The following is a 19,197-nucleotide window of genomic DNA, read 5'->3' on the forward strand; positions in this document are numbered from 1 at the left end:
CCAGTTTAGGAGCCTTGCTATTTTCAACAAAGAATTAATTGCAAAGTAATTAAGTTTAGAGCAGGGGAATAGATGAACCCTGTCTATCATAATGGTACAGTGTGGATAGTGACATAATGAAGTGATGCTTTAGATTAACACACACACACACACACACACACACACACACACACACCACAATCTCTTTTCTAAAGTGTGTGAAGAAACATCCCGTCACTTATATTGACAAGATAAATCTAAGCTGCTTGGAGAAGCCCTTAATTTGTCTCTCATTAAGTCACAGGGTTAAGGATCGTCCCCTGGATGCCCATGGAAACAAGGCTAGCTTTCACCTTGGAAAGCTCTCTGAGGATCTAACCCCACTGACGTCTATAGAACTCAGGCATGCTGGCCACATTCTCAACTTTCTCTTATGCCCACAGAACACACAAAGAGCATTGAGGAGAACAAGGACTCATGACTAACCAGCGGTGGCAGTGGGGCAGGGGAGTGCGGCTGAACCCGTGACAGTGGCGAGAAGGTTTTACCACTGAGGCTTGGAGGCCTAATCTGCTTCCTGACGATCAGACTGCCACCCTAGCATTTTCCCCAGTTGTCTCCGGAACTGAGGAGTTGGCAGTTCTAATCACGCCATCCTTTCTGGTGACGGCATAAGGCAGGTACCGGAGAAGTCTATGTGGCAAGATGCTCCCTGACATTCCTGAATTCCGAGTGTTCCAATACAATGCCAAACACCCCATGTTATACTAGAAACACAGTACTTGGTTTTTATTAAAAGAACAAAACAACAACAACGAAAAAACCCACAAGCCCTTTAAAGAAATAAAAGAAGAAAAGACAAAAAAAGAAGAAAGCAAAGAATCAAATGGAAAGGCCAAAATGAAATACATAAAAATACTAGTTTTTTAGAGAAATTGGTCTAGTTTTCCATTTATAGTATGTATGATAAAATAACCTTGATTTTTGACAATTGACATTGCCTTTAGAGAAACATTGATTCTTATGTGTGTTAAAAGCCCTTCCTGTCCTCAAAGAATCCTACTTTGGACTTCAGGCATCATAGCTGTACGATGAAAACCATGACTCCAAGTTCATCTCGGCCAAGGGTAACATTTGGGTGTTTTTCGAAGCTGTTTACATGGTTCCTTCCCCATGGTGCCTCTTCCTGATTTCAGCCTGTAAGTTGTGGGAGGGACCTTGGCTGTATGTGTGTGTGGTTGGGAGAAAGAGGATGTTCCCGCCCTGTCTTTCCATCACACCCATCACAACCCACAAACAGGGTTGTCACACCAGCTACGTGGCTCCCTGAAGATGCTGGAGGCATGCTCTTACAGGGTGGGGACAGGAGACTGAGAGACAACAAAACAAAACAAACAGAAAATAGTCAGCAGGCCCCCCCTCAGCTGTTTCCTTTCCCCTGGCCCTATACACAGACGCGGAAGATTTTGTTTGAATGTCTCAGAAGAAAGTAGAATCTTCCCTTAAGACAAGATGAGAAGGAACACCTTGGGGAGAATGAGCTAGGACTGGCCACCTGGGCTTCCAGTTTGCCATCTAATCAGAAGGGCCATAAGCCAAGGCTACGCTATTAGAGTCAAGCGCAGCAGGCCTTGTGGGCAACTGTTCACTTCCACCCCATGGCTGCCCTTTGGTGTGGCACCACGGTGGCTTGAAGTCCTTCCTGTCAGCATCCTGAGCTCACAGGGCTCTGGATGCTGAAGCAGTGTGCGTGTCACATCACACCACTTTCCACAGTGCCCCACACGACAGCTTCCTGTGTGTGAGTTTAGTGGGTCATGATTTGATTCCTGGGCATCTCTGTGTGACTTTGGGAGGTTGGCAATACCCTTTGTGGGCCCATGGAGGCATGGCCGAGTTTTTGTGTGTGTGTGTGTGTGTTTTTTCTTCTTTTTCCCTAAAGTTCTAGATGACTCTCCCTTTAAGTTCTCAAGGGTTTTCTTTTTTATTGGGGGTGGAGGAGGTTGGCTGTCGGAAAGATAGTTCAATGTGTTAAGACTCTGGCCTCCAAGCCTCAGAGCTAAGTTCAAGGCCTGGGACCTACATGGTGGCAGGAGAAGAGCCAATTCCTCCAATTTGTCCTCTGACCTCCACATGTGGGTTGTGGCACATGTGGAGGTCAGAGGACACAAGTATACACACACACACACACACACATAAATAAAAGAATATGTAACTTCTCAAGTTTTTATTTTATTTTATTTTTCCCCATTTTTATTAAAATATTTATGTGTCCCCCTCCGAAAGAAAGAGAATTGAGAAGGAACAAACACTCCCCCCTTCACACAGTGATAACAGCTTGGATGTCTGCATGTCCTTGTATCAAATGATCCGTGATTCGCAGGGTCATGCCAGTTGGTTTTATCTGAAGACCAGTGCTGTTTCAAACCCCAAATAAGGAATTTTGACACAAAGTGGAAAATGAGGCAAAGTTAAGCAGAACTCTGGTTTGAGTTTTTCTGAAATTTCTGTGGACTGGAGCTTGGGTTTAAAATTTTCCACTCATAACTTACATTATCAATTTGTAAAAATATGGCCACAAGTATGTCGGGAGGGACGACCCTGTGACTTCTGAACAGTTACTTAACTACAGTGTGATTTAATAAAAGGATCCAACAACCACAGGGGCAAAAGGCCACAGAATGAACACACTCAGACATGCAGCTCTGTCTTCAGCATGCGATTATCACACATGTGAGCCAAGGGCATTTGTTGAAATCAGACAGCAGCCGATACAGCAGGAACTATTTTCTTTGGTAACTCAGTCCTGAGAGAACAAGCTTCCAGAGGTATGTTCAAAAGAGAACATCTCTCTATTCTCTTTCTCAAACCTGAAAATTCCTCTCTTTAAAGGGTTTGTTTTGTTTTCAGACAGGGTTACCCCATAGCCCTGACTAGCCTGGGACTCAATGTTTAGACCAGGCTGGCCTCAAATTCATAGACATTCACCTGCCTCGTCTCTTGAGTGCTGGAATTGAAGTTGTATTCCGACATACCTGGCCCTTTAAAAATCTTTTAAAAACAAACAAACAAACAAACCAGTGAGGGAAATGACTCAGTGGGTAAAAGACCGGCTATGGCAGCACAAGAACCTGAGTTCAGATCCCCAGCTCCCACCACATGAAATGCCATGCATGGCCCTGTGAGTCTGGGAGGGGAGGCAGCTAGACCATCTCTAGAACTCACTGTCAGCCAGTCTAGCCAATCTGCAAGCTCCAGGCTCAATATGAAATCCTGTCTCAACATAGAATGACAGAGGATGGGGGCTAGCATCCACCTCTGGCCTCACAAAGCCCAAGTAGAAGTGAATACATGCCTCCCTTCACACACACACACACACACACAGAGAGAGAGAGAGAGAGAGAGACAGAGACAGAGACAGAGAGACAGAGACAGAGATAGAGACAGAGAAACAAAGACAGAGAAAAAGAGAATTGAGAGTATATTTTGTTCTGTAGACTTAAGAATTAGGCAAGTCAGAGATAATTTCTCCAAAGGGAAGATAATTTATTTGCTTAATGATCCTATGAGGACCTAATAAGTGTCACCTCGCTTAGAAATAATAATACTTTGCTTTTATGTAGAATTTTTCTCCAAGGAGAGCCAAGTATATTACAGATCTACCTAATTAATCTTCCTAAGGTCCCCCGGTGAAAAGAGGTGAGAGGTCTTGCGGTGTCTCGGGTGAGGAAGTGGCGCTACAGAAGGCACAGAGAAAGGGAACGCTGCAGGGATGTAGGTCTCTGTGGCCTCGAACCACTTAGTCATCTCGATGAAGAGTCAGTCAACTTGGATGCTCGCTGCCAAGTGAACAAAGGGACAGGATTTGTGGCTGGGTGCTCTGCCTTCCCACCCTCTCCCCCTCATTGGGCTCCCTTAGTGTGGGCTTGGTGGGAATGCCAACAAAGGAACCCACAGCTCCTGACTTTCTTCTTGGTTGTCTCCACAGCACTGAAGATACGGATAACTCAGATTTTCCATTTCTCACTCGACCCAGTGCCTTCAAGCAGCACGTCAGCCCTTGGCTATGGTTTTCTCTTCAGTTTGGTCGACTGAATAGTGACGCTTTGTGTGAGATATTTTTTTGGAAGGGGAGATAGTGTGGTAAGCAAGAGTCACCTCGACTGGACAGTCTATTTTCATAGCTCCTGTCTGTCAACGCAAGCAGAGTCAGACTCCAAGCCTACATCCTTTGTATCAGGAGAGATTTGAATCTGGCAGGCTCTGCCCTGCTGCCTGGGGCAGAGCTTCTGTTCATTTAAAAAACATCCCATTGGCTGAAACATGTGCCCCATGGTTGCAAACTCTTCTTCCAGACAGAAGCTGATAGCAAGGTCTTGATCAATAACTGATGAGCAGGAAGAAGTGTTCGCGAAGTCAGAGAGAGCTTTCAACAAACAGAAAAATAAAGCCCGTATCAACATACCTGGCCCTTTAAAAATTCTTAAACAAAACAAAACAAAACAAAACCTCTGTAAGCTTGACAGTCTTATATCGACATGAGTACACAATCCCTAAGAGAAAACTGAGTCAATTAAAACTGATTTTTATGGAGGTGAGCTACATCTTCTGACCTATTGTGGTAATAACTCATTTCTGATTCTCACTTACTCAGCTCAAGATGTCATTTGTTGCATGAAAGACACTAAGGTCACTATTTGGTTAGACAACAGAGGTATACAATGCACGCTGGAGCAGACGCCACTTTATCTGACACGGAATTTATTAAGCCAGTTGGATGGTCTTCAACTTGCTTGATTCTGTGGGTCCTCTATTACTTCCTCCCTCCCTCCCTCCTCTCCTTCTGCTCCTCCCTCTCTCCCCTCCCCCTTCTGTTCCTCCCTCTCTCCCTTCCTTTCCATCCCTCCTCTCTTTCTCCCTTTCCCCTTCTTTCTTTTCTTCATCGCTTTTCCTTTCTCTCCTCCTCGTCTTCTAAAGAACAAAATGTCACTAGCTTCCCCTCTCAGTGGCACTTGGCTGTGACTCTGTTTTACACACTGAGCTTCTTCGTCACTTGTGTCTATGTGTGTCCCACAGTGGGTGGGAGAGACACTCAGCAATAGCTTCTATTGTAGAAGGCTGTCATGGAATGCTCCATAATATTTGCACAGCATTCCTTCACTTACCTCCCCAGACTCTCTGTTCCATTCTGGCATCTCCCCCCTCCATCCCAGCCCTTTCAATTCCCCACACGCCCACCCTCCCCACTCCCAGGCTATAGCAGCAAAGCATGGCTAAGTCTGTTTGGTATTAGAGTTAGAATTATTTATATCTTGGAGCTCTAGCTTGTTTATGTGGTAGAACTCTGAGAAGGAAGTGAATCGGGAGATCTAACTGCTAACAGGGCATCCAGGGGTCAGGCTGAAAACAAGCCCTGGTGATAAGGTAAAACCCACACTCCAAAGCTCTCAGACACCACAGGCCTTGTAGGGACAAGGCCTTGATGTCACCCCAGGGCAGCTGGCAAAGGGCCTGTGAGCAGGTAGCACAGTGCATCACCATATAGTGTCCCCTCCCTCTTCCTGCCATAGCTCAATGAGCTCTGTATAAACTTATCCCTGAACTGCCTACATGTAGGTTATTTTTTTCTAGCAGCAGTAATTAATAGCTCCTCCTCTTCCCTGAGTTTTCACTTTGTACCAGATATTGTACCTGTGGCCTTCGTTTACTTCTACAACATGAGAAATATATATTATTCTCATTTCATTAAAAAAAAAAAACCTCAAAGATGTGAAATCTCATAGCTCCTAAGAAGCAGGCTGAGTACATAAAAGCCAGGGTGATGGGAGTCTGAAGCCTCTTGGGTTGAGCTGCTCAGCCTCAGCAAGTTGCATTGAGATCAAGGCTGCATGGAGGAGGTAGGGTCAAGGAGGGTTCTGGTGAAGAGGCAAAACATAAACATCAAGAGTTCAGTTAATTCAGTGGTTTTTGACTTGTCTTCGGTCTCAGGAGCCCTTGGAGGTTTGTGGAGCAGAATGGGCCCCTGGATTGTGATCCAGGTTCTATCACTCTGGACAAAGCTTGACCCTGCTTTAGACTGGGGCTTGGGAAGACAGGACCTCTTACAATAGAATTGGTCATATGAATGAATAGGACGCACAGCATGTGTTTGGATGAACAAGACACACACCTTGTGGGTAGCAGTTTGGACGAGAATGTCCCCTGTAGGTTCTGGTGTTTGAATACTTGGCCTCCAGTTGATGGCACTGTTTTGGGGAGGTTTGGGAGCTGTGCCCTTGCTGGAGAACACGTGTCACTGGAGATGGGCCTTGAGAGTTTTAAAGACTCAGACCACTCAGATCACTTTCTCTGTTTTGAGGACGTGAGCTCTTAGCTTCTTGTTTTGGCTGACACACCAGCCTGGTGCCACGTCTTTCTGTCACAATGGATTCTTACACGCCAGGATCCATGAGCGCAAATAACTGTTCCTTTTATAAAGTTGCCTTGGTCGTGGTGTTTTATTACAGCAACAGAAGAGTAACTAACACAGTGTAGCTAGTCACATTTTCACTCTGGAATACCTGTTCTGCTTCAAGCAGTGGGAACATTGGTAAGCTGTCTGGATGACCCATGGGGTGCCTCTGAAAGGCAGGGCTCTTTCGACAGCCCTGAAGGAGTGAGAGCCTATGGAAGCACTACCCCTCAAGAGGCAGGATGCACAGGATACTCAGGAAGTGTTCCTCCATCTCCATCCCTGGAGGTGGGAAGCCAGTGCAGCACAGCAGGCAAAGATGCTCTGCACTGAGCACTGCCCTTTGCCAGAAAGTGGGGCGCAGAGACTAGAATTTCCAGCCTGCTTTTTCTCTAAATCACATAAGGGATTTTCCAGCCAACTCAACCCCTGAAGCCCAATTTGGACACATTTAGCCCAAAGGAGAGTCTCTCTCCACAAAGACGGGTACCCCTATCAATCCTCTGAACGGCTCTCAACAGAGTCTACTTGTCCTCCAGGCCATGGGCGTCTCTTATTTCACCCAGAGAGTCACTGATACCCATTGCTCATCCCCACTTTGAAACTGCAAACTGATTCATCTTTTTTCCTTAAGTGCCAACTTCGTTTTCAGCCCAAACAGCTGCCAAATGCAGTGCTGACAATCGATACATAGACTTATTAAAGAAATGAATATGCTATGAACGCATGTCCAAAAGATGCCGACAGTAATCAAGAAGACGGACAGCTTCGGGCAGCGGTTATTTAGAAGCCAACTCCATGCTAAGGGGTCATATAAGGTGAATCCGACCGCCCATCTTCTACATACACACACCAGCAGCTACAACTAGTCTACAGCAGAAGGGGGTTATAACAAGGAACACCTGTCTCAGAAGAACATCCTAATGGTGACGAATTTTTGTCTCATCCATCCCCTGAGGGCACCTTGCTTTTTCTTCTTGTTCTCCTTTCTCCTTTTGCCTTGAAACTACCAAGCTCGAGAGCTACAGGAAGGTGACTTCCTTTGCGTCAGAAAGCCTCCCCACTCTTCAGCCCTCCAAGCTTTTCAAATGCTCGCAGCAATGCACTTTTGTATCCACAGCCTACAAGAAAGATCCAACACTTAAAAAACACGTTTCCTGAAACAGATTATAATAAAACAGCACATTTCTGAGCCCTCCCACACTTAGTCTCTCAATATGCTATAAATTATAATACAATGGAGTGGGTTCAGTCCCCTCTTCTGAAAGAAGACAACAAGATTATTTTGGTACTGTGCAGTCTAAGACACTGATTGTTTCCTTAGAAATGAAACATACTGGAATGCCAGTGACGATATATTTTTCTGCTTTGAATATGAGAAGTGATGTTTGTTATCATAGAACCACTGTCTGGTATTTTCACACGGAACTCAGATCCCGAACAGGACACGGGGGCCGTTAGAGATGAAGATTTATTCCAGGGTTGAGACCACAGGGTTCCCTCAAGATATGTTTGCATTATAAATGATTATAGAGCACTGTTATTTTCATGTGTGTGTTTGCATATGTGCATGTGTGTGTACATGTGTGTGAATGTGTATTCATGTCTGTACATATATGTGTGTACATTGTATGTGAATGTGTGTATCAATGCATGAGTTTGTGTATAGGTATGCACGTGTCTGTGAATGTGTGTGTTCACGTGTGAGCATATGTGAATGTGTTTGTGGATGTGTGTGCGTATGTATAAATGTGTGTGCTTATGTGTGGAGACGATAGGACAACTTTGTGTCATTCTCAAAAAAGTTGTCTATTCCTTTGAGATAGGGTCTCTCCTTGACCTGAGGCTCACCTGTTAGGCTAGACAGTAAGCTCCAGGGGTCCCTTTGTCTCTATCTCTCCAGTGCTGGGACCACAAGTGCACACCACTATACCTGATATGCTATCTAGCACTGTTAAATTGAGACTACATACAGCTGGGTGAGATAGACATGTCTTAAATATGAGTCTAGCCTGGACTATATAGCCAGACCCTGCTATAAAACTAAACCAAACTAAACTAAACTAAACTGAAGCATATTACATTTCAACATCCAGATGAGGCCTTTAAAAAGATGTACCTATGTTTTGTGTTTTTTTTACATTTATTTATTGGGTTGGTTGGTTGGTTGGCTGGTTGTGTGCATACAACATACCATACCACCTGTATATATGATAGAGGAAAACTTGGGCAATCAGTTCATTCCTTCCACCAAAGAAGCCTCAGAAGTCAAACAAACTCAGGCCACTGGGCTTGGTGGCAAGTACCTTTGTTTGCTGGGTCATCTGGCCAGCCCTGTGTCTGCCTTTCCTTGACTAGAGAGGGTATAGCAATGCAAGGTGTTCCTGTGCCATGTGAGTACAGCTGCCCGACCTGACAGAGTTCCACTGTCTGCCACAGACACACTTTCCAGTCCATACAAGGCACACCACTCTCTCTACCAAATGAGGTCATGTGTCGGTTGCCATGTTCCGTCAGGACTGTGTGGAGGCTTAGAGCTATTTTGATTTTCTTTTTAATATGCACCCAGCTAGGAGTAGGCTGGGGCATCCATCTAGGTAGACCCTGCGGTCATTTGTACTTAAGGACCCCAGTGTACCACCCATGTGTGATGGACGGGACCCAATTTTAGCCCAGACAGTTTTTGAGAAGGCCGGAAGGCTAGCCTTTCTTTTTCACGCAGCAGGACCGTCTCTGCCTCTGTTGGTCCCAGGAAGCCTTTTAGGATTGCTGGTGCCAGTAGCTTCCTTCCTCAGCTATGGGGCTCAGAATAGTAAAAACCCAGGCTGTCCTGGCAGTTGCTCATTTACTACACGTGTGGGAGCAAAAGGTTCGAGTTGAGACTCTCACCTCTCTCTGTTGGGAAGCTGAGGGCCTCTGCTTACAGTCACAAGGCCTTTTCCTCCACTCAACAGTCAACAAGGTGGATACTCTGAACCTGGAGGACGCCGGGAAAACCCAACAGCTTTGGTTACGTTTATCAGTAAGGCAAATAGATTTTTCATTTCCTGTCCCTTTTACTACTTTTTCAGGCTGTGGCCAGGACGTCTATGGCAATGAAAGATTACACTAAATTGTTCTAAATGACGGAGGAAGAGGGCTGTCATTAATATCATCTTCCACAAGAAAATGAACATGATAAAACCAGCTATCCGTGCTGGGGTCCCTTTGGGAGGGTGAGCTCTGTGACCTAGGGGGAACTCACAGCCCCTCCCCACTTCAAGTGCAGCCCCAGAGGTCCCTTGACAAGAGGAAATGGCTTTTTTGGCTCCTCCTCTCTCCCCTTTACCCACTAAGAAAACCAAAGGCGCCTTTTATCAGTTTGGCAAAAAGACAAAGGGAATGTTTAATTCTGTACTTAAAATTCTTGGTTCCTACGGTTGGCATCCTCAGAGAACCCTGAATGAATATTTGTAGAGGTTTTTGAAACTGAGACTAAACAGCAGCCAGAAGGAGGGAGAGATCCAAAGCGAAAGGAACATTTTGAAATCCACTCCCTCATTCTTTCCAAGTTCTCTCTCAGTCTCCTCCCGCTCCCAGTCTTCTCTGGAGAAGGACATGCATTCCCCTAGGAGGGGAGCTGATGCAATGCCCCCAGGCCTTGCAGGCCTTCCTAAGCAGCTGGGAAGATGTGAATAAGTACTAGAACCAAGCCAGTCTCCAGGAAAGAGAGCTGAGTCACAGTTCCCAACTCTGGAACTTTCCACACAAGTAAGAACTCAATATGTAAGAGTTGCTATGATCTTTTATATACACAACTTTTTTTGGTTTCATGTATGGGTCCATGTTCCTGTGTATGCATACATATGTGTGCAGGTGAAGAGTTGTGTGTTCACTCAAAGGCTAGAGATTGATTTAGGTTGTCTTTCTCAATCACTCTTTCACTCTTTTTTTTTTTTAACAGAGTTTTCCCCTGAATTTGAAACTCACCCATTCAGTTATGTTGGCTGACACATGAGCCCCAGGCATCTTCCTCCCTCAGCCTCCTATCGGTGGGACCACAGTTGTGAACATCATGCTTGTTTTGTTTTTTTGTTTTTGTTTGTTTGTTTGTTTTAATGTGAGTGCCCAGGATCTGAAGTCAGGTCCCCAGACTTGTGCAACGAGCACTTTATTGACCGAGCCATCTCACTGGCCATCTCCTGGCATTTCAACATTTGAGGAAAGTGCTGATTTGGAAGACACAAATTTTACACCAAGATGTGCAATATAGAGTAATAGCCGTCAGCTGGAGGGCTGCAGATGCCCGGTATTTCAAGTCAGATTCCATAGGAGTCTGAAGCAAAGCTCCAGGGAGTGAGCTTCTCCCCCTGGACAAAACCAGGCTCCCTGGGAATCCAAAAGCAACAGAATTAGCCCCTTCTTAATAACCACTCAGGTTAAAAATTTATTTTTCTTACAGTGTACTGAGTTTTTGTCTATGAGCAGGGGAATTCTGTGATGTTAAAAAATGAGCTTCTGATAATGGATAAAGGGAATGTTATACTTGTAGTCATACATATGCATACAATGAAATGTTATTCAGTCATAAAGAAGAAGTCATGAGGTTGGCAGGAAAATTGATGAAGCTAGAGAACATTATGTTAAGTGAAATAAGCTAGTCTCAGCAAGGCCAGCTTTGTGGAAGATGGAAGGGGACAGAAAGAATGATAACATGAAAGTAGGAAAGAGAGAGAGTGTAGAGTGGTGTCTTAGTTTTAGATGTCAAACTTGACCCACCCCAGAGTAATTTGAGGAAAAACTCCATTGAGGGATTGCCCAAATCAGAATAGCCCATGGGTTTATCTTTGGAGGACTGTCTTGGCTGTTAATTGATGGAGGCAGTTTAGGGCTATATACGAAGCCTCACTAAGCATGGGTATGTGGGTGAGCCCACAAGCAGTGTTTCTCATGGTTTTTGCTTCAGGTTCCTGCCTTGACTTCCCTCAATGATGGGTAGAAAATGAAGTAAATCCTTTCTTCCCCTGACTTGCTTTTGGTTAGGGTGTTTGGCCTAGCAACAGAATGAAACTGGAACTGGCAGGAAAGGAAGGCAAGAGAGGACAAAGGGAAGGGTGCTGTCATTAAGGCACAATGTATGCGCAAATGGCATTGCCAAAACAGAACGTGTCAATATGAACAACTCATATGACTTAATAACTGTAGTGTGACGTGGGACCAGATGCAGAAGGAAGGCATACAAGGAGCAAGAATCCAGTGCACAAGGGCATGAGGAACAAGGACAGGAAAGGGAATTCCGCAGCAGAGGTTTGAGACTGAAAAGGCAGTCCTGCTTTCCCCAAAGTGACACAACAGGGCACACTGTAGCAACCTTCATGTCCCTCTACCTGCTGCAAAGCTTCCCAGGGACAGACACATGGGAAACTCTCATGGTGACACAAAGATCTCCACTTCAGACCTCCACGTGGATTATGGGGAGGCCTAGAAAGAGTGTCCTGGAGACTTTGTGAGGAGACCAGAAGACACCTCAGCAAACAGCTCAACAAAAACCATGACTCCATTCATTCCTTAAGCTTGTGTTCAGTCAGTCCTTAAGCTTGTGTTCAGTCAATTGTCTAGGACCAGTAGATGCTTCAATGGGTAAAGCAGTTTGCCATGCAAGCCTATTCAATCCAAGGAGCCCACACAAACATGGAAAGAGAGAACTGACTCCACAATATTGTCCTGTGACTTCCACAGAGAGCCCAGGCGCACACACACACACACACACACACAAATCATCATCATCATAATGCTAACAACAGCAGCAGCAGCAACAACAATCCAGAACGCTTGGGAAGAAAACAAACCTGCCTAGGTCAAGTTACTAGTTAGGAAATCCACAGTTGGAAGAGAGTTTGTCATACTTTTTCAAGATAAAAAAAAAAAAAAAAAAAAAAAAAAAAAAGAGGATTCTCCCCGTTCAGCTAACACAGAATTATCCAGAAATGATCTTATGCTTCACTGGAATTACTCAGTCAGCAGATTTGATTGGCATTTCCCACCAGCCCCTAGGTCAGTACCTCTCAAAGCCCGAATGAAGCTCAGATGAATCATCCAAAATCTTGTTAAAATTGAACTTTGACTCAGGTCTAGGACAGGTGCTGAGACTATACTTCTTCTAAGGTCCCAGACAAAGCCCAGGCTTCGAGTCCGTGGGTTAAATTCTAGACCAAGAGCGCTTGCCATTGCTCTCAGCAGGGTGAGCAGCGGACCACAGTCATGGCAAGCACAGCAGTTTCTGTTGGTTTGATTGCTTTGCAGCATCCATCCCCACTTCCCTCTTTTCTGGGTGAACTTGCAGTTACTGACCCACAGGGGGCTGTTGCACAGGTTCTGTCTGCATGCCTGGGGTTTGAATTTCAGCAATGTCACTCCTAGACAGTGAGTGTCATCTCTGATCCACATCTGTAATATGGGACCAAGGGACCCGCCCATGTGCTTGCTAGTGGAGATAAACGAGAGACTGTACAGCTTCTAAGACAGTCCAATAGTCACAGCCTTCTCTCTTGTCTTTGAAGTGTCAAGCAGCCTGAATTACATACACACACACAGACACACATACACACACACACACAGATACACACAGACATACACACATACACAGAGATACACACACACACACACACACACACACACACACACACTAGGTAGGATGGAAAGTAATCCATGACCTTCCTCTTTTGGTAGTAAGTAATAAAAGAAATATTGTTTCCTGTGTCTCTCATCTCTCAGCCCTGATAATTAATTTAACTTACTCACTTTTACTGAGCTCCTGTCATGACAGACATACACTAGGCATTCGATGGAAGCCTTCAAAGCAACCTGATTAGCTGAATTTCAGGTTAAAAGAAAAAACTGTGGATAATTGATCAGAATGTTGCGTTTTCATTTTGCTGTTTGATGTTCTCTCAGTGGGCCTTTCGATTAGCACAACTATGCCACCATGACAGAGGTAGCAGAGGGAAAGCTGTTAGTCATATTGTTCAACAACAATCTGGATGTAACTAGGTAGGGTTTTTTGTTCATTGGTCACTGGTGGTTTTTCCCAGGATGCTCATTTCTCATCTCACTCCTGACGCAGGCACTACCTTCAGATTCCCTGAGTGTGTGGTGCACATCTGTGGTATGTGTGCCGTGGAATTCAAGGTGCATGAGGCAAAATAGAAGTAACAATATCACCTCGAAAAAGATGTGGGGCATGCTTCTCTATAAAACCGATTCTGCAAATAAGAGGACGCTAGATTCAGAAGCTAAAGAGGAAAAAAAAAAAAAAGACCTCCTAAAGATGGGTTTCAAGCTGAATGTGAGCTAAATGTGCCTGTCTTGGGCATAATCACGTTTGAATGCTGGTTGTTTGTAAGTTCAGCCTCTCTGTGAAGTTGGTCACTCCACTGCAGAGGCTTGGGACTGAACCAGCGTGGAAGAGGACTGATGAGGACACAGTACCCAAAACTTGGGCACCAGGGAGAACATCTACCAGTCTGCATCCTGCCCTCCTACCTTGATGAGCAGAATCGGCAGAAAGAGTTTAGGGCTTCATGTGGAGGAAGAGCTCACACAGGCACACAGAGACCATAAATCTTCCACTGAGGAGAATCAAAAAGAACGGGGTGAATATTTACTGCAAGAAAATGGTACTTTCTGTCCCAAAGTTGGAGAATCTCCACACTAGATCTACAGGGCTGAGTCATTATCCAGGCAAGCCTTCTGCTGGGCACAGAACTCCTCTCAGACGGACTGTGGAGGTCCGTGTTCCGGGATGGACCTCTGCCAAGACTTTCAGGAAGACAGTCAGCTGTGTGTGCGCTGGTGTATGTGTGTGTGTACGTGAGTATCTGCGCATGTGCACCCACATGCTTATGGTTATATCACTATACGTGTACCTGTGTGTATGTGCATGGATGTGTGCCTGTATGTGTTATCCATGTGTATATTTGTGTGTGCCTATGTGTGGGAGCATATGTATGTATGTATTGTGTGTATGCACAGGTATGTAGTGTGTGCATGTATTTGTATGCACATATGTGAATGTGTATTCATATATTGTATATGTATGTGTATTTTTATGTATATGTGCATGTGCTTGTATATACGTATAAGTATGCATGTGAGTATCTATATGTGTATGTGTGTGATTGTACATATAGGTAAAATGTGCAGTTAAGTGTGTGTAAAAGGGTAAACATGTGTTGTGTATGTATGTGTATATTTGCATGTTTATGTGTGTGTGCTTGTATGCATGTCTGTGTGCATGTACTGTATGTGTACTTGTGTGTTTTCATGTGCATACATGTATATGTGTGTTAGTCTGAGACATTCCAGAGAGATGGTTAACAGCCATCAGGGCATGGGACGACCTCATGAACACTGTCCAGTTATCATGCAATGCTTTTCTTTGTCTCGCTTTTTATTCAATAAAAAACTGTGAAGTTGAAAATCAGTTCCACAGTACACAGGATTAAGGAATTATTAACTTTGAGTGTGACAATGGTGTTGTGGTCATTTAAAAGTCTTACAAAAAGATCTGCCTCAGCGCCCCTAGAGCTGAGACAGGCTATCTGAGGTTTCCACTAGGATGTTCTCGCAAAATTAACAACTGTGCATGTATCGGAACGAAGGGTGAGTGCAATACCATGGTAAAACATGGACGGTAGCGGAAGCCGAATGAAGAAGTCCACTGAAACACCACGTTTTCCTCTCAATCCTGGAGTGTTTTGGAAAAATTCACAATGAAGCAAAAAACCAATCTAACTTCTAATAATCAACATTTCTTTTATTTTTTTTTTTTAAGCACTAAAAATAGTTGACACAGTGATTCTGACTTCTGTAGTTGACTGTGAGGGGAGGGTGTGAAAACCAGAGCAATAATTAATAGCCAGTTCCACGTGCACGCCATTAACCACAGCAGCTGTCGCGAACATCTTAATTTAAAGAGCTGGGGTTTGGGGATCGTGGGTCGGCAAAAAGCTACGCCCTGCTGCTGCTGCACAGAGCGGTGCGTAGCAGACCTTAAATTTTTAAACACAGCTTTCATGTTTTCGAGAGCTGAAAAGCCTTTGAAAAAGCCAGCTTGTTAGGGAATTCACCTTGCAGAATTCCTACTTCAAGGATTGGTGGAGGTGCTTGGGTCTGGGCAGTTTTGAAACGGGGGGTTGTGGGGGCGGTTCACAGGTAGAAGGCATGTGCTGTGTGCTTCAGAGGGCCATTTCTGGATGTTTGTGGCATAGCTACATCACAGCCCTAGCTTTCAGAAATGTAAAATGTGCTTCCTTACTAGAGAGGCATTTATACTCCACAATCTTCCCACTAGGATGATTTCTTGTCCCTATTCCAGGCTTTGGGGAGGGAGAGTGAGAGGGAGGCAGAGAGAGAGAGAGAGGGGGAGAGAGAGAGAGAGAGAGAGAACTCAGTAGAAGCCAGTGGCCTTCTTACCACTGCGAGTGACTATAAACCCCAGATACTTCTTCTATGACAGAAGAACAACCCCTCACACCCACAAAAGGTTTTCTAGAACCCCTCCCCCCCATACCCAGGACACCTGAGCACATGGGCTGGGAGCAGGACCACTGGGCTGAGGGGCCTCATCACTCCTTGTGCTTCTCCAGGCATTAGTTACTTGTTTGGTTACTGTGACAAATATGAGGCAAGAGCAACTTAGGGTGAGGGGGGCTGGGCCGATGGTCCAGCATGCTGGGAAGACACAGTAGCAGGAGCATGATTGCTGGTCATACTGCACTGGGTGTCCGGAAGGAAAGGGAGAAGAGTGGAGAGAAGAGTGGTGCTTTCCTGTTCTAACTGTTTTATCCAGCCCAGGGACCACAGCCCATAGCACGGTGCCACCCCTCTTCAGGGTGAATATTAACTTTTTCTGTTAAACCTTTCTGGAGACAGAGATGCCCACAGCTGTGTCTCCTGGCAGAGAAGAGGGACTATCACCCTCTTCTTTTTCTCTTTGAGATAGCATCTCATGTAGCCTAGGCTGGCCTCAAACACAGCTGAGGATGACCTTGAATTTCTTATCCTTCTGCCTTAAGGGCTGGGATTATAGGCTTGTGTCATCAGGCTGGTTTACTCGGTGCTGGAGATTGAACTCAGAACTCCTGCATGGTAGGCAAACACTCTAACGACTAAGCCCCCCGCCCCATCATATCCTATCAATGGCACATTTAACAGTCCTCCTTGATAGCTGCCTCTGTTCAAGTATTTGCTCCCTTGCTCAGAGACTCCACATTATGACTAAATTAGTCACGCTCTTGGGGTTCCATCATGGCATCCCATGAACTCAAGAACACCTGCATCCAGACTGAACTTGACAGAAATGAAGCTGGCTGGTTGCACAGAGCAAGGTCTCCTATTCATTTCTTGAATTGATCCTGGAAATACTATTATCTGGTCCAGGAAGGCACAGGTCTTTACTCATAACATCCAATTTGAATTTTTTTTTTCTCAACAATGCTCTCGATTGCCTGTAAGAATGACTAATAACCAACGTCTGTAATTTCCCAGAGTTTTCGGGTATGACTTTGACGGCTGTCTTTGTGTCTGAATTGGCTATATGGTTTCTCTGGGGGCTTACAAGTGTTTTCAGACACAATTTAACCAAACCCGCTGGTTTTCGGTTCAACTGGGGCAGCTCTGAGGCTCACAAGAGCTTCCTTCCTCCCGCCCCCACAGCCGAGGGTCTCCCCGTAGGCTGCTTTCCCCGTGGCACACACCATCCATCAAACAAACCGAAAAGCCCAGAAACCTCTGACTGCAATCAATACAGCCACAGTCACCTTTCCCAGGGCTGCTGTGCCTTCCTTGTGAAGGTCACACAATGAGTCAGGCCAAAGGAGAAGCAGATGCCATGGCTTCCTTGACTGGTCTCAGAAATCAGTCTCTCCAGAAAAATGACCTCATTAAGCTGAACTAATTGTCCAGGGGGAGGGAGAAGATGAGCCAAAGTAAGCGAAAATTTGGGCTGATCAAAATACAATTTTGCTATCCCGTATACGGTCTCAAAAGATGGCTGAACGCATGTGCCGGTGCATGCTCAGAGCCGCAACCAGATCAGAGGAAACTAAACCACAATAACCCAGGTCCTCTCTGAGGAGGGAGATGGGGCTTACACACTCATGTGCTTGCTTTTGACCTAACATGTAGCTCCTTTTGGTTGACACTTAGATGTTTGTAGAGGACAGGCTCACTGAGTACCACCAGGTAGCAATCATAGCATGAAGTGACACAGTGAAGGCGAGGAAGGCGCTGTACTCGCAAAGAACTTGGTTGATAGCTATTTTATGTATGTGTGTGTTGGGGGGGGGAGTTGTACACGTGTGTGTTTGTATGTGTGGGTATGGCCACCTGTGCATGTGATTGAGTAGGCCAGAGGCTGGCGCTGGGTGAATTCTTCCATCACTCTGTACCTCATCTTTTGAGAGTGTCTCTCACTGAACGTGGAGCTTCCTGGTTCCCTAGGCTAGCCAGGGAGCTTTCCAGGGAGCCACCGGATCTGTGCTCCTCTCCCAGCATCGGGGCTTTCAACCATGTGCTTCCACACCCAGATTCTTTACTTGGGTCTTCCTGCTTACATAGCAAGTGCTTTATCCACTGAGCTCTTGCCCCAGAAGCTTAAATAGCTATTTCTTAAGTGCTAGTAAACTTGTAGAGGAAAAAAAGTAACTTCTAGAAATTATACTCCCCGTTTACGGGTTATTTAAAATAAACCAGGTATAGGAAACACATATGAGGCTTTTCTAAAACAGAAACCAGAGGATGGGATTGTTTATGAAAAGGCAAAACTTTTTTTTTTTTCAATCAGCACAGAAACTTATTTCTTTGAAGGGCTGTCTCAATAGGAAGTGCTTGCTCCCTCCTTGAGGGCCATTCCTACAAGCCAGTGACTCATCTTACTGTAACACTCACCATGTGAGGCACACAGTCAGCTCCTGGCTGTATTCATTGGCTTACCCGGTCATTTGTCATAGATTTGCCTAGTCGATGGAGTCTAAATAATCAACAGTTCTCTCTTACTGAAGACCTATCAAATTAAATAATTCCTCCTCATGATATCATTGTTTATTGTTGCCCTTTTCTCTTGGCTCCATTCCCTTCCCTCTTACTTTGCTAGGCACTGTTTGCTAAGTTCTAAAATTCAAGGTAATGTCTATGTGTTATCAGTAGGGGACATCACTGATATGTATAAGCGTCTCTTGCTTCTCTTCGTCCCCTCCTGGACTGGAGGTCCTGCCCATTTCTAGCTGTACCTGCTCCTTCCTGCTTTTGCTCACTGCCCTGAACTAGCTTCTTTGTGGGCCTGGGACTGTGCTGCAAGCCAGATCCCTCAAGCAAGGATGGACTTCGGTCATTGCTGGCCAGCCCTGTCCTGTGGTCATCCAGAAAGAATGCTGGAAAGGAGGGCCACACCCTCAGCCCATACGGCCCTTCTGCCTCTGATGAGCGTTTCCACTCGGCCTCCTTTCTCGAGTCTCAACGTCTCACAAACAATATTATTTCCCAGTGAAGTGGTCAGGGGACACAGTAAAGCAGGAAGCCAGATTTGAGTTTAACTACTTAACCGTTGGGTTTGACTTCTCACCAATCTTTAAAAGAAGGAACAAACCTAGCAAGAAGCTCTGAACCCTCTGTGCAGCCCGTCAGGCTGTGGAGACCTGCAGAAGCATGCAGATGCTTGAATATCACCTTTTCCAATGATGGTGATATAATAATGCATTGATGTCTTCTTAAGGCACAGAGCCTCTCAC

At 45.3% G+C, this 19,197-nt stretch overlaps 1 protein-coding gene across 1 annotated transcript in view; it reads right to left on the bottom strand.

The window, feature by feature from the left end:
- The window catches only part of Rora (RAR related orphan receptor A), a 731,475-nt gene that overhangs the window by 210,900 nt on the left and 501,378 nt on the right, over positions 1-19,197 (bottom strand). The gene's annotated exons all lie outside the window — the stretch shown is intronic.

The sequence above is a fragment of the Meriones unguiculatus genome, chromosome 6, assembly GCF_030254825.1.
Source record: "Meriones unguiculatus strain TT.TT164.6M chromosome 6, Bangor_MerUng_6.1, whole genome shotgun sequence".
In the NCBI taxonomy this organism is placed as follows: Eukaryota; Metazoa; Chordata; class Mammalia; order Rodentia; family Muridae; genus Meriones; species Meriones unguiculatus.